The sequence below is a fragment of the Macrotis lagotis genome, chromosome 3 (genome assembly GCF_037893015.1).
Source record: "Macrotis lagotis isolate mMagLag1 chromosome 3, bilby.v1.9.chrom.fasta, whole genome shotgun sequence".
NCBI classification, from domain to species: domain Eukaryota; kingdom Metazoa; phylum Chordata; class Mammalia; order Peramelemorphia; family Peramelidae; genus Macrotis; species Macrotis lagotis.
The window spans coordinates 279,015,403-279,030,966 of record NC_133660.1 but is presented as its reverse complement, the minus strand read 5'-3'; the positions used below and the strand labels follow the sequence as shown (position 1 = coordinate 279,030,966).

At 47.9% G+C, this 15,564-nt stretch overlaps 1 protein-coding gene across 8 annotated transcripts in view; it reads left to right on the top strand.

Annotated features, from left to right (window-relative positions):
• Nucleotides 1–54: 54 nt before the first annotated feature.
• The window catches only part of ANO1 (anoctamin 1), a 132,266-nt gene continuing 116,756 nt past the window's right edge, over nt 55–15,564 (top strand). For 2 of the 8 annotated variants that reach the window (XM_074230871.1, XM_074230870.1), the window contains exon 1: nt 55–1,827. The gene's annotated coding sequence lies outside the window, so the exon portion shown is untranslated. The remainder of the gene's footprint in view (nt 1,828–15,564) is intronic. The other 6 variants (XM_074230867.1, XM_074230866.1, XM_074230873.1 and 3 more) reach the window with 3 other exon arrangements.

The following is a 15,564-nucleotide window of genomic DNA, read 5'->3' as shown; positions in this document are numbered from 1 at the left end:
TAGCCATCTTGCTGTACTCAAAGTCAAACAAAATATTAAGTTCTAATTCCATCTTCTTTCAACTGTTTAGCTTTGCCCCTGGACACTCAGATAAACATTCACCATGGAGATGAGCGGGTGGATTTGGCTTCCTGGAGCAGGACACCATGTTGGACTATATAATACTAAGACAAGCTCCTCCCTTAGGACTGAATCCTCCATGCATTAGCTGCTTTATCTGGAGGCTTCATCTAAAGCCTTGTTTCTAAAAGACCCCCTCTCTGTTTGGGTTTGAGGCTCTCCAGAGTAGACAAGACAGAGAAAGTGGTTTGTAGTGTAACTTGTTTTCTGGAACTGGCCGCTCAACTGCCACCCACACCTGCAGGTGGGGGTCTCAGAGCCGGGGGCTACATTCCCTCAGGAGTCCAGGAACCACCCTTGATCCTCAGGCTTAGTTTTCTATTAAGCAATCGGTGTCCTAGCATGATCCCTGGACTAGCAGCTGCTGCCAGCAATGTTGGTAATAGGAGGCAAGCAGACATTGGTCGTGACGGGGAGGGAAAGACTGAGAAGAATAGCATCTCCAGAAGTATGGGAGACATTTGGGAGGCTCTGGCTGAAAGACTTCTAATAGATGTGATCGGCAGGCCTGGGCCTACCCTCCCCTGGACTCTCTGTGTGTTTTTGGAAGAGGAAAACACATAATTCCAGGTGGGGACTTTGGTACCAACTATGTTGCCATAGTGAAAACCCAGAATCATTCTTTGGTATCAAGTAAGAATCATGGGAGAAGCACACTGGTGGGGGCTTATTATCTGATCCCCAGTTTTTTGTCACAAAAAGTTTGTGGGGGAATTTAAAGAGAAGAAAAACAATTCAATAAACCTCCCCAACACAGTCAACAATGGATTGATGCAATGTTCTCCATTGTCCCACACCTCTGGCCTACTGCCTCCCTCCTTCTTGGGGAAGAGATTCCAACCTTTACTTGATAGAAGAGGAAAACTGATGCCCAGAGAGATGAGGAGACATGTTTGTCCACGGTGACACAGCTGACAGAGTACCCCAGTCTGTGTTGGAATGGGTCTCAGTCAACATTGAGTCTTATTCATCCACCGATAGAATCTCTATCTCAACATACCTAGGAAGTGTTCTCCCAGCTTCCCCTTGGACAGCTCCAGTGAAAGGGAGTTTCCCTACTGCTTCCCCAGACTGCCTGTTTAATTTGGGCTAAATTTTCCCACCTATTTACTGCCCGGGCTCTGTCTTCTTGGGTCCAAAGAGGGAGTGACACAGCTAGAATGTGAACATAGGTCTGGCTCTGTTTGTTTTTTTTTTGGGGGGGGGGGTTTGAAATAGGCAAATAAGGAGCCTCTTTAAACTAGCTATGCCCAAGTTTGGTGGGCAAAGCTTTGGACCATCTTGGAAGTCACCAGAGCTGAGGGAGAGTGGTCCTGCCCTGTCTGCCCCTGAAGCCACTCACCACATGGCTCACCTGGAGCAGCATGGGTCCCTTACAGCCCCAGGAGCGAATACTGTACCTGCAGGCTTCCTTTGTCATCACAAAGTGGACAGACAAGATTCGGGGCTTCCGTTTGCCAGGAGCAAACAGGTTGGGCTTGTATGTCACGGCTTCTCTGGGGGTTCAGTTGAGTTTCCGTGTGTTTCCTCTGGCCACTTAGCCCATGCCCCAAGGAACAGCCGGATGTTTTTGTTCCTCTGTTTACCTCCACTGAAGTTCCCTGAAATCTTTGGGGATGGCCTCAGACTGACGTGGGAAGGATTTGGGTTGGATGTTGGCCAGAACACCTGTGGAGAAAGAGCTGGGGGCCTGAAAGGCCCCGTGAGGTAAGCACCAATGCTGTGAAATAGGATTTGTGGCGTCTCATTCTTCGCTCGTCTTCCCCCTTCCCAGTGGGCTTCATCCTGCCCCACTCTAAGACAGGACAAAACAGGAAGGAAAACTCTGGATTTAGAACCAGGACATCTGAGTTTGAATCCTGACTTTCCCTCGTGCCTCCTTTGTGGTCTTGGGAGGGGGGTGGTCATGACCTCTCTGAGCCTCAGTTTCCTCATCTGAATTCTATGTTTATTGGAGGGGACTCCTAGTCATGGGTGTACAACTCTGTGACTTACCCTTCCCTTCAGGGAGATGAGACCAATAACCCAACAGACTATGAGGAGCCTGCAGTGTAGATGCCTCAGAGATGGGCCCTGGGAAGGCAGCAGAGCCCCCTCCCAAGGTTGAATTCTATGCTGTTTCTTTCTTACAGTTAATATGCTATTTCAGGTCCTTCTCTGGATTATCAGGTACCTATCTTCTAAGCAGGAGACTGGAAGAGTGGAGACAGTGGGGAAAGAGGCAGCCACCCAAGAGAGTCCCACCCTGGCTTCTGGGGAAAAGCATCCCCTAGAGTCAACAATGGCTTAGCCTTTCTGGGCCCTGGGAGGCTAACACAGCATTTCCAACCCCACAGCCAGAAAAGCAATGAAACTGGAATTCATCTCCATTTTTCAGATAGTGAAACTGAGGCTTAGGCAGGGACATGACTTGCCCATGGGTCATGAAAGGCAGAGGTGAAATTCTGATTATCCAGGCCTTTCTGCACCTGAGGCTCATATCCTAAAAGGTGGGACTCTACTCTCTGTCTAAATACCACCTGTATGAGGAGATCTCTAATTTTTAGCCTCTTTAGGGTGGGATGCAGAAGAGTATCAGATTTGGAATCAAAATTGAATCCAGTCCTTTCTCTATCACTACCACCAGGCGCGACTTCAGCTTTTTGTAACTCTGTTTTCTCATCTAAGGTCTAATCTAAGGTCCTCTGTTTTCTTGTATCTACCTGAAATCTTCCTTGTTCCTTCTCCCCATTGGTGTGTCTCACTTCTGTCTAATGGACCAGGGGTGTCAAATGCTAACAGAAACAGTCACATATGAACTTACAAAGCCACAACTTAACATTAGATTGGCCATATTGTGTGTTTATTTATGTTGTGAAGCTTTTCCCAGTGACATTTGAATCTGGTTCAGATCACACCAGGGAGATTTGCGGGTTGCTTGAGGTCAGCACCTCTCCTCTAGAGTCTCCCGGAAAATAATTAGGTGCGACTCCCCAGTTATTGACTGCTTAGGACCCCTGGGACCCAGTTGCGCTTTTACACGATCACAGAGTCATAATGGCAGGGCTGGGAAGAGAGGTCAACCAGTCTAACTTCTCCGCTGAGACCCAGAGGCATTCATTGACCTGGGAGGGAGGAGACCTTTAAATAGCTAAAGACGTGACCTCTCCTGCCTCATCCTCCTCTCCTTCATGTCATCTTTTCTCTAGTCACGTTGGAGCCCAGTTTTAGCTTCCCCACCAAGTCTCATGTGAATAAAAACACGCATAAGGCCAAATTTGGCAACAAGGCAGGCAGTGTGGGACAATGGATGGTGTGACTCGCTTCGACTTTCTTCAGATGCTCACTATCGAGGGGACCACATACAAATCTGAGCCTCAGAAATGGAGAAAATGAGGCCAATAATGCCTTGTAGATTTGTTGGGAGGCTAGAACACAATCAGGGGAGTTCTGGAGTGCTCAGATCAATCTCCATGGGAGGTGGGCTTAGGAGAGCCCATTGTAAAAGGATCAGGTGAACTTTGATACCTCTGAAATGGCCAATACTGCAAATCAGGGCATGCTTGATTGTTTTATGGATTGTCTAGACTTCAGAAAGTGGTGGGGAAAGGGTTAATGGATCAGATTTTACTTAAACGTATGTCCCTTTCATGGAGGGGGAGTAGGTGATAGAAGAGAGAGGAGATCGAGGGAGAGGGTACTCAGATTCAACACACTTTGGGGCAGGGCCAGGATGAAAGGAGAGAGAGAGAGAATAGAATAAATGAGAGTGGGGAGGAATAGAGTGGAGGTACAGCTAGTAGTAGTAGTAGTAGTAGTAGTCGTAGTAGTAGTAGTAGTAGTAGTAGTAGTAGTAGTCGTAGTAGTAGTCTAGTCGTAGTCGTAGTCGTAGTAGTAGTAGTAGTAGTAGTAGTAGTAGTAGTAGTAGTAACTGTGGGGAAAATCGTGAAGCAGCTTCTCTGGGGGACTTATGGTAAAGAAAGCAACTCACCCCAGAGACGGAGCCACTGGAGTCTGAACACAGACTGAAGTACGTTTCTCTCTCTCTCTCTCTCTCTCTCTCTCTCTCTCTCTCTCTCTATTCTTAAGGTTTCTCATCTTCTTGGGGTGGAGGGGAGTTTATATCTACTCTTATAACACATTCACATCAATGTATGGCATGGAAACAATGTAGAGGCTGTCAGACAGCCTTCTGGCAGGGAGAGAAGGGGGGAACTGTAGAATTTAGAACCTTGCAAAAACTGATGGGTACGTATTACTATTGTATATAATTGGAAAACAAATAAATGTTAAAAATAAAATAAAACATTATTTCATTAGCTCCTTACAACAACCACAAAAAGTATGTCCCTTTAACCAGAGCTAGCTGTTACACACTTGCCACATGGCTGAAGACAATGGAATATATAAATCAGTTTGTAAAACCTGCACATAAACCAGCAGAGAAAGTGATTTGGCTAATCAGTATGTAAATCAGGACATAGTGATTTGTACAGTAAGTCTCATAAAATTATCTAACTCTCAGCTGCTTGTTTAGGCAATAACTACTCTGTGGCCACAGGACGGACCGAGCCTGAGCAGCAGTCTTCATGGTAGCTAAGTGGCCCAAGGAGGCAAGGACTTCCCAAAGGGCAGGGAATGTTTGTTGGAGACAAGCGGTGGTGGGCACCTTTGAGGCTGGTAGAATGAGTGGATCAGACTCGTGACTGAGGAGGATGACTGGGACACTTGTGGGCAGGCCATGGTTTATTGGTGAGGGGATGAATCAAGACCTGAGTGACACCATCACCACAACAGTGAAAAATGATCAGTGACCTTTACATCGTAGCAGCTTGTGGAAAGGATGTCAGAATGAAGACGGGGAGGGGGATGTAATGCTTAAGGCCAGCAGGCATGTGCTTAGGGGGGCCTTGAAAAGGGTAAGAAAAGGAGAGCTGGGGTCCAGGAAAAATCTATCTCTGCTTACCTCACCCAGGCCAAGGGAGTGGACTCTGAATCTGGGTATCACAGATACTCTGGTCCCTGGGAAGGCGAACCTTGCTGGTAATGGAGGAAAACCCAGCTGCTCCCTTGGCCCCAAAGCAGGCTGGCTCAAGATCAGAGTGGGAACCTCAGAGGTTGCCTCCTCTGACAGAAGAGTAAACTGAAGCCCAAAGAGATTCAATGATGTTCTCCAAATCATCCAGGGAAAGAGAATATGGCTGAACTGGGATTTGAGCTCTCCAGCTCCCTGGGTTGAAAGAGCCTTTCTCCCACTGCCTTCCACTCTTGCACTGAGCTGAATTTCCCTGAGCCTCAGCATTCTCATCTGCAAAATGAAAAAACACTGGGACTTCCTTTTCCTGGGAGGCTCTGCAGACGCAGGAGCTGTTTTCATTGCATGAAGCTCCTGCCCCTACACCCAACAACAATTAGTCCACACCCAGGAGTAAGACCCTGGACAGCTCCCAGAGCAAACAGGTAGAGGACCTGGCTTGGAGTACAAGCTCTGGCAGTCACTGACTGGGTGACCGGGGCCATGTCCCTCCTTTCCTCTCTCTGAACCTCCTCTTCCTCATCAGAAAAATGAGGGCCACCAGTCACTCTAAATTCAGTTTCCGTTGTCCTTGCACAGCTTCTTCATGTATAACCTAGGAATCTGAGAATGCCAGTGCCTTCGAGGTCAATCTGTACCTGTCCCTTTTATGCCATTCCTGAGAATCCCAGGAGACCCATTCTCCTTTGGAAGGGTCCTAATTAGACAACTGCCATCCTTTGCACTTCATCCTGCCCCAGGCAGCACTTCACATATTTGAGGGCAACCCTCTTGTGCCCCAAATCTTCTCAAAATTAAAGACTCCAGATCCTTCAACAGATGCCCAAATTCCTCAAATCCCTCCTGGCTGCCCTCCTCAGGTGCCCATGACTGAAGCTGCCCCTCCAGACAAGGTCTGATCCCTGAGAACTCATTCACTTACTAGGCGGCCACATCCCACTACTGATTCGTAGTGAGCTTAACTACTGAGTATTCCTTGTAGGAACAATTGAATAGTCAAGTCTCAATCCTGAGAGTCAAAGAGGCTCCTGGATAGAAGGTCATGGGATCTTTGACATAGAGTTGGAAGGGACCTTTGAGGTCATCAAACCCAGCCCCTTCATTTACAGATGAGGAATCTGAGGTTGGCGAAGGGTGAGTGACTTGTCCAAGGTCATTTAGCTAGTCTAAGGTGGTGACCTGGCCACCTAGGCTCTTGGCATCTAGGAGATCTGGGTTTAAGTCCCGTCTTCGATGTACACTGGCTGTGGGACCCTGGGCAGGTCAGTAACTTTTCAGTTCCCTGAGTAATTCTCTAAGAGTGGAAGTGACAGGGATGGTACTGACCAGCATGGGTGGGAGCTCCTCAGTATCCAGCCCCATTCCCTATCTCCATTCTTTCCTCTGACATGGCTCTGGTTAAGCTGAGTCAGCTAGAGGGTGGCTCTCCATCTTGTCCAGTGGGACCAAAGTGATTGATCTCATCCAGGACGTGGTGTGCTTGGGCCCCTCTCTGAAGGATAGGATTCCAGTGCTCATTGAAGTCAGGATGGCATTAGTGATAATGGCTTCTATGGGGAGTTCTCTTTCCTTTTCTCTGGTCTCCACTTTGCTGAGGACACAACGAGGCTGCCTTCATCCAGAGCAACAGTGGGGCACTAAGGAGGGTGAGGTCATTTCTTGTAAACCAGATAGGGTCTGGTCAAGGAGATCAGTTGAACTTTGTGGGTCATTGATGACTTGTTGAATGAAAGAGCCTTTTAAAATCTCAGACAGTCCTTCCAACATCCATTATGCTCACTTTATCATAGGTGAGTGGACTGGTGTCTCAGAACACCAAGGGAGAGCTGGAGATGCAGGGTGGCAACCCTTAGACCAACCTCTGGATGTCAGAGCTCTCATTGTCTCAGCCTATAAAGGAACCTTTAGGTGAGAAGGATCCCTAGGAATTCCACCTTCTCCATGGAACTTTTCCCAATCCCCCTAATTCTAAGGTTTCTCCCCTGAGAATTATTCTCATTTCTGCTGTCTATGCTCAACTGTGCATGGTGAATGAACTGTTTTCTCCCCTATTATTTGGGGGAGGTTCCATCTGATGCTTTTCTGCCATCAAGACCCTTAAGGTCTGAAAAGCCCTTGACTCAGGTCAAGTTGGGGCTCTTGGCTTTTGAAAAGGATCAAAAACAGGTTGGGCGAGGACCAGTGTTGAGGGAGCTGAGAGGGGCTCAGACCTTTTCTCACCTTCACATTGCTGGCAGCTTCCCTGAAACCCCTGAGATGTCAAGGTTGAATGGTGGGGGTTGATGGAGCAGTGGGAGAGACCCAGAGGCAACAGACCTTGTTCTTTATGAGGTATTCTTACCAAAGACAAGGCTCATTGCTATCATCCAGTCTTCTGACCTCACCACAGGTGACTCAATGGAACCTCTGACCTTGGACTGGGAAGGGCCTAATTGCTATATGTAGGCATCCCCTGCTCCCCAAAAGTTTTAGTTAATTTGATGATGCCCAGAAAGTAAGGATCTATTAGGGCTTGGTTACCTGATGTTTCTGACCATGTAACCGCATTCAGGGGAAGACATAATGCAGGGTGCATTGGTCCTGCTATCACAGGTTGGTAGAACCAGTCATTTTTAGTCATGTCTGGCACTTTGTGATCCCATTTGGTGTTTTCTCGGGAGACATCCTGGAGAGCTTTGACATTTCCTTCTCTAACTCATTCTACAGTTGAGGAAACTGAGGCCCAGGAAGGTGAAGTAAGTTTGCCTAAAGTCACACGGGATATAGGCGGCAGAGAGGAGCTGAGATCTGAACTCAGGCCCTTTGAGGAGATGCCTGAAGCCTCTTTGGTCCCAGGACCAGGTCCTTTGGTCACCTTGATCCACAGGCTCTTTCAATGCTTCATGGCAATGTCAGTGAGTGAGTCCAGAGGGCCAGTCCCTGGGGAAGGAGGCCTGTTTGGCTAGGAGCTCCATGGGCTATGAACTGGGGGAGGCCCTCACCCATTCCCGTCCACCAAATCTGGATATCTGGCACAAACCTGCATTCCTCCCTACAGGTTGAGCCACTCCTTTTGGAGCATGTAATCTAGGGTTTCCTACTGGGGTGTGGGTTGGATGAGATGGCGCCAAGCCAAGCTTTCCACCTTTCAGATTCTAGAATTCTGATTCCATTCCCCAGCACCCTTCAGTGACCCAGAGCTTTGACTTCGGGCCCCAACCCAACTTCTGGCTTGCTGGGCAACTTGGGCCTTTGCCCTGCCCCTCACTGGACCACCAGTAACCACTCAGTGAAGTGAGAGTGGACAGGACCAGTAAGCCGGCAGGGTCTCCCGCAGCTGCTCTCCCAGTCGTGATTCCAAGTAAGCTAGAAGTTAGATACAGCAGAAATAAGAATAATAACAAAACTAGCAATAGCAGAACTACAAACATCGTAATGAACGCTTGTTTACAAATATCTCATTGGATCTTCATGACAATGCTGAAAATGCAGGCAATTATTATCCTTATTTTACAACTGAGGAAACTGAGGCACGAGGAGGTTAAACCTCTCGACCAGGGTCATATAGCCAGTATTTGAGAACCAATTTGATCTCAGGTCTTCCTGATTATACACCCAGAATTCTATCCACTGTGGATAAGACCAACCAGTCTGGAAAGTTTCTGGATTTAGAATCGTATCTCACCTCCAACACTTCCTCCCTGTGTGACTGTGGTTAAGTCTGGGCCAGCTTCTTTCACCAGAGCCCAGACACCCTCTGGAAGGCCTTACCTATGGCCCGGCCTGTGCCCTGGCCTGGCCTGGCCTGGCATCAGGGGGTCTCGTGGCCTGCAGCACCTGTGCCCTGTCAATGGGCCTTTTGTGGACATCTGGAAGGCGCCCAGGATGGGCGGGACTTTTCAGGGCTACCTACATCAACTTGGAAATGTTAAAACAACACAGTCTTCCTCATCCCCTGGGGGAGATTCTCTTGGTATAGACTCTGGTGCTAAAGAAAAGCTTCAAGTAACCCAACAGACTGGTTTGGGGCTCCCTGGCTCTGGTGGCATGAGGAAGGGGCAGGTCCAAACTGACCCATCAAGGCTCGTGTGGGCCTGCCTGCCGGGTTGGGATCTTCTCTCCCCGCCCCCCACCCCACCCCGGCAGAGCTCAGGAGAAAGCATTGAGTTTGGAGAGAGCAGCCCAACTTTTGGAGTCATCTGCTGTGTGACTTTACACAGGTCACCCTCTCCGGGCTTCGAATAGGCTAGGGGCTTAAGGGACTCTAACCCTCCCTCCCAGCTCTTCTGTCCAGGGCCTAATCTCCCCTCCTGCAGGCTGGTTCCGGGAAAGGGCCCCCCCCCCGCCGCTATTTCAGTAATCTGCGTGGGGCCGGCCCAGGGTGCTAGCTAAAACGCTAGCTGCTCAGTTCTCCATGAACATCCAACCCTAAGGCCACCTTGTCTCTGAACAGAACAAGGTAGGTGACTTGGCTTGTGAAGTGGCCTCAAGGAAAGCCCAGGCCTCCCTTCACACACTGATAAGAAACCAATGCTGGGGTCTCAGGCTACCAGGCCTTTCAGCAGGGTAGGGCTGCCTTCCTGAATCTCTCCGAGCACTGTTCCTTTGGGGGCCTGCTTTGGCCCCCTCTCTGGACCCAGAGAAGCAGGCCACAGCCCGCCTGGAGTCTGGGTGAGTGCAAATTCACTCCACATTCTCCATGACCAGACATTTCCGCCTCCGTGTCCACGTCTGTAAAATAGTAACTAGTGGCGCGTACCTCACAGGTTGTAGGCCGGCTCCAACTAGGCAATGCCAAAGAACAGCTTTGTTCACCTCTAAGAGCTCGGCATTCTCTATTGTATCCCCACTGGGGAAAAGATGAAAATTACGACAAGCCCCCTGCCGGCCTGGCCACACCAGAGACTGGGGGGGGCTTTCTTTCACCATTGTTTTCTTTCTGAAACAAACACCTCCCCCTCCCCGCCAGAATTTTGTCTCGCCAAGAATAGTAGATAAGCTTTCCTTTTGGAAAAATGGGCTCAAGGATGGATTGAGCATGGGGATGAGGGGAGAAGAAAGAGGGAAAGAGAGGCAGAATGTCAGAAACAGACAGAGAGGCAGACAGACAGAAAGGAACAGAGACAGAGACAGAGAGAGACAGAGACAGAGACAGAGAGACAGACAGAGACAGAGACAGGGACAGAGACAGAGAGACAGACAGAGACAGAGAGGGAGAGACAGTGACTGAGATGCACAGAGAGGAAAGAGAAAGAAGAGAATGGCAGATTGGAATTCCTGATTTTTCCCCTGGGGATAGAGAAACCCAGCTCTTTCGAGCTGTCCCAGATTTCCGCCAGGAGGCCGAGTTTGATGTGGTTGACCCAACGGCCTCCACAAAGAGGGATGTCTAATGGACCTCACCATCTATCAGAGATCCCTCTTGAACTTATGTCTCCTCCCTGCGGAGGATGAACACCTTTAGCTTGTCCAGACCTCCCTTTTTGATGCCTCACCTGATGTTACCAATCGCGAGTCTTCAAACAAAGCTACCCATAGGAGCCATTGCTGCGAAGACATCTTTGAAGGGATCTTCTGCAATTGCTGCTGCTGTTCATGCCCCAGTTTCAGAGAGGACCAGTGACATCACAGGCAGATGTCTTGACTTGCATATGAATTGGATTTGAGGCAGAGCTGCAAAATGTTATCAACCTCACTCTTACTTCCAGAGTCATGTAGTCCAGTGGCAGGACAAAAGTCCGAACGAGGGTGACGATCCAGGATGTATGTCTGATTCTAGGAGACCCCTGGACAGAAAAGAGACCCTGAAGCAAGAATCAGACTGAGTGAGGGCGAAACAGAAAAGAAAAACAGAAATTAGGACGAGCCACTTTCTGAACTACCACATGGGGATTATTCTTATTCCAATTTTATACAGGCCTTTGGAAAGTTAATCAATCGAACAACCAACCAGCATTCGTTCAGCTCTTTTGAATGGGTCAGGCACTTGTTTTGATTGATTGATTGATTGATTTTACAAGGCAATGGGGTTCAGTGACTTGCCCAAGGCCACACAGCTAGGTCATTATGAAGTGTCTGAGGTTGGATTTGAACTCAGGTCCTCCTGACTCCAGGGCTGGTGCTCTATCCATTGTACCACCTAGCTGCCCCTAAGGGCCAGACACTTCTAAGTGATATACACACCAAAAAAAGGACAAGAAGAGTCCCTGCTCTCAAGAAAAGAGCATGTAAATAAATAGGGACATGGAAGATGGAGAGTAAATGGGAGGTAGCTGTAGAGGAGAAGGGTCTAGCCCAGGGGTTGGTTTGAGTCAGTTTTGAAGGAAGTCAAGGACTTCTAATAGGGAGAAAATGGTCCAGGTAGGGCAGATAGCCTGTCCAAATGCATAGAATCAATTGTCCTTTGTAGGGAAAGTTGTGGCTGAGGGCACCTGCAAAGATAGTGTTGAGAAGAACTCTAAATACCAAATGCTTCCTCGGGTCCATTATTGAGTTTTTACAGTCTCAGATCATCCACTCCTTCTTGGAACACCTTGAAAACTGATACCTCAACACCCCAAAAAGCACTGCCTCCAGCCCAGACTGAGCCTGTCAATGTCTTCTGGCTGCTGTTCCTAATTCTATCTTCTCCAGATGCTCTTCAAGTGTCAGCTCCATGATAGGGAGGACAGACAGACATAAGACATCACATCTGGAAAGACTGGGGGCCTGAGAGCTGCCCAAAGACTAGTGGAAAGATGCATATGGTGGCTGCAAGCAGACAGAAGCCCGTTGGAAACCAGGAGTTACCCAATTACTCAAGCCATGTCAAGGATGCCATGAAGAAAGATGAGTAAAAAAGATGGACTGGTTACTTCAAGGCTGGAAGAGGTCCCCATGCCTCAGGGATCCCTGGGAGTTTGCTTGTTCTCCCCTGTGAATGAACCCATCTTTGAATGTGAAAACCTCAATTCGTGATATGCATGCAGATGTCTAGGACCTTGACAGAGTTGGGATAAAAGCACAGATGATGCCAATTTGTTTAAAGTCGTTTCAGCCTGGCTTCCTTCTCACCTGCAGCAATAAGGGTAATAACTAGCATCTTTCTCTCACTTTAAAGCCTGCAAACTAGACATGGTAACTCATTTAATCCTCCTTTTATCCTGACTCCCAGAGCAGCCATGAGGTAGGTCCTGAAGGTGAGTCTCTTCCTCCAGAGGGTCCCAAGCATTTGGCTAAGAATCAGAAAAGTGGGGTTCAGATCCTATCTCTGCCACATATCATGCATGCAATCTTGGGCATATTCCAGCCTCTGTTTGCTCCCTTTAAAAGTCCTAACCTGCAAGTTAAAGTAGCAAATCTGGGCCTCAGTTTGCAAAATGCTACAGTGGATAGCACACCTTGTCTAGAGTCAGGAACACTAATCTTCTTGAGTTCAAATCCAATCTCAGACTAGCTGTGCAATCCTGGATATGTCATTTAACCCTGTTTGCCTCAGTTTCCTCATCTGCAAAATGAGTTGGAGAAGAAAATGGCAAACCATTTTAGTATCTTTCTCAAAAAAAAAACTCAGATGGGGTCATCAAGAGTTGGACATGACTGAAATGACAGAACAACGAAAATACTTTTCTAGACTGGATCTCTGGGGGGCAGACTCAGACCATCACTGAGCCTGAATTTGAAGCCTTGACAGAACCTTGCAGAGTCTTTTAGAGCTAAGTATCATTTTTAGGCTGCAATGGGCAATTAGAGGGTATAAATATTTCTCCCCCAGTTTACTCTGGCCCTGCTGAGTTGGATCACCAGAGGGGCAGCTACTAATTCTCTGAAGTTTCTGGGGAGTAATCCTGTGGATGATTATCCTTCAACTTTGTCATTTATAAGCCCCCATTTTTTGTTTGTTTTGGTTTTTTTAGGGAAGACATTCGCTCAAATGGCATAGCAGGAACAGTAGTCATAAAGCATTCTCCTCCCCCCCACAGGTTGGGGTATGTCATCAAAGAAATCTATACAGAGCATATGAGGGAAATAGTAGGCATGAATTTTAAAGTACAGTGGTAGTGGGGGACACATATAGCACCTCTTTATATCCATATATCCAAAGCAACTCACTGCCAGAGGACAGCACAGCCTCAGTTTCCTCTCTTTTTCCAAGCTTGCTCCTCTTAGGATGTGATGACTTTGTTGGACTTGTCAATCTACAGCTCGACTAGGTCAAACAGGTTGCTCAGCTGCTCAGTTGGATCCTCATTGGCCTTGGCTGCTGCTGGATTAAACTGGGCAGTTGCTTGGCTGTTGGGCAGCTACTGTAGAACTACTGGGGGGCCACCGTCTAAGCTAGGCCCGCCCGACTGTTCAGCAGCCACTGGGTTCTTCATTGAGTAAAGCATCTCTACGAAGTGAGTCAAGTCACTGGACCCCCATGACTCCCTCCCCGAGGGGCCGCTCTGAGGTTTGATCGCCTCCAGCTTCTACCTTGGCCAGGTGTTCCAGCATCCCTTCAGCCAGGACAGCGATGCGGGATGATTGGCAGAAGTCTCTCTGCTTTTTCTGCTTTAAAACCTCGGCTCTTCTTTGCTTATTCAAAGGGGAAATATTTCATTATGGAATCACTAGGGACAATTGTTTTAGAGGTGACATCAGTTTTGGAGAAATTGGGGATCTGACCTTTCCAGTGTCAAACAGCAGAGATGAAAGTCTTCCAGCAGAAATCACCGATGCATTTTGTAAAAGTTTCCATAAGAGGCAGGATTTGAACCTTGGGTCTTTTAACTCCAAAAGTAGGGCTCCTGTGCTGATTGAAGAGAAAAGTATATAGTGAGGAGGGACTAACAACTGTGGGAACCCAGAAAGGTCATCTGGAAGAGGAGGTATCTGAACTGAAGCCTGACAAGAGCTAAGGAGTCCAAGAGGAATGCCTGCCAGGCATTCATGGCATTCTATGCAAAAGCATGGTGATGGTAAATGGGATGCTAAATAGGAAGACCAGCAGGTTTCAATTTGACTGGAGTGGGGAGTGTCTGGGGGTGGTGGGGTTAGGGGAGATAGGAGCCCAGGAGGGGAGGGCTACATTCACTTTATTCACCTTGTCTCCCAAATCCAAAAACTTGGTAGTATTTTCGTATTTCTTTCTCCCTCAACTCTGAGAGCTCTGTCTGCCCCAGCTGTAACATATTTCTCTGTGCCATCATCTCTTTTGTATTTCCATTTCCAAGACAGATCCTTGATATCTAGTCCAATCTCCTCCCTGAATTTCTCTTCTCAGGTCTCTCTTCCCCAATCTGATGTTCCTGCTGGGTATAATGGGTAGTGGGGTGCTCCTGTAGGCCCTGCTGCTGGGAGACTGACATTGGGGAGCACTTGAATTTGGACGTTCTGAACTGTGGGAAGGTGAAACCCAAAGTCTCCCTACAATAGATCAGCCACCGATATGGGGGAAAAAGTCACCAGGATGTCCATAGAAACTCAGACTGGCCCATGTCAGGGAAACAGAGCAAGTTAAAGGTTAATCTGTGTTGGGCTTGGACCTGGGGATGACCATCAAATTTCCAAAACGGATGAGAGAGGATAATCCAGTCTCATAATACACAAAACAGTTTCCCTTGTTCATTATCATTAATTACTGTATTAATAGATATTGTTATCATACATCCCTCTTCTGCTCTAGAATATTCATCACCTCCCTCTTACTTTGCAATTCAATTGCAGAGCTCTTTGTCTGCCATTCAAGGCCATCCACAATCTGGTGGCGTCTTACCTGTTCTACTTTATCTCACATTACTCCTAGATGAATAATTCTCTCTCTCTCTCTCTCTCTCTCTCTCTCTCTCTCTCTCTCTCCACACACACACACACACACACACACACACACACACATATACAATTTTCACAACATGCACATTTTGGATTCCCTGTTGGTCCTTTTGCCAGGAATACTTTCCTTTCTTCTCTTTGGCTATTAAGTTCCTACCCATGTAATGAAGCTCAGTTGAGATACCATCTATTCCAGGAAAGTCTTTGCTGGATCTCCCCTTCTCCCCATCAGTTAGTGAGGGCCCTTCTCATACCCCACTGAGCCCCACTAATGAGTTCACCAGGTGAAGTAGGAAATAATAGTCAGCTCTGCTGGTATCTTAATCATCTACCAGACTGTGAACAGCCTGGGGTCAGGGATTGAGCCACATGGCACTGTAGCTCTGAAGAGACATTAGAGAGACAGCTGAGTATAGTGTAGAGAGGGCTTGCAGCCAGAAAGACCTGAGTTCAGATCCAGTCTCTGACATTAGCTGCGTAACCTTGAACAAATTGCCAGAGCCTCAGTTTCCTCATCTTTCAGGTGGTGATGATGATAATTCTAGGGATGATGATGACGATGATAATAATGATCCACCCCGTGCCTTGGGTCAGAGACTCCAAAGAGGCCATGTGGGCAAAGCCATCTGCTGGCATTAACGAGCTAGAGCCATGTCAGT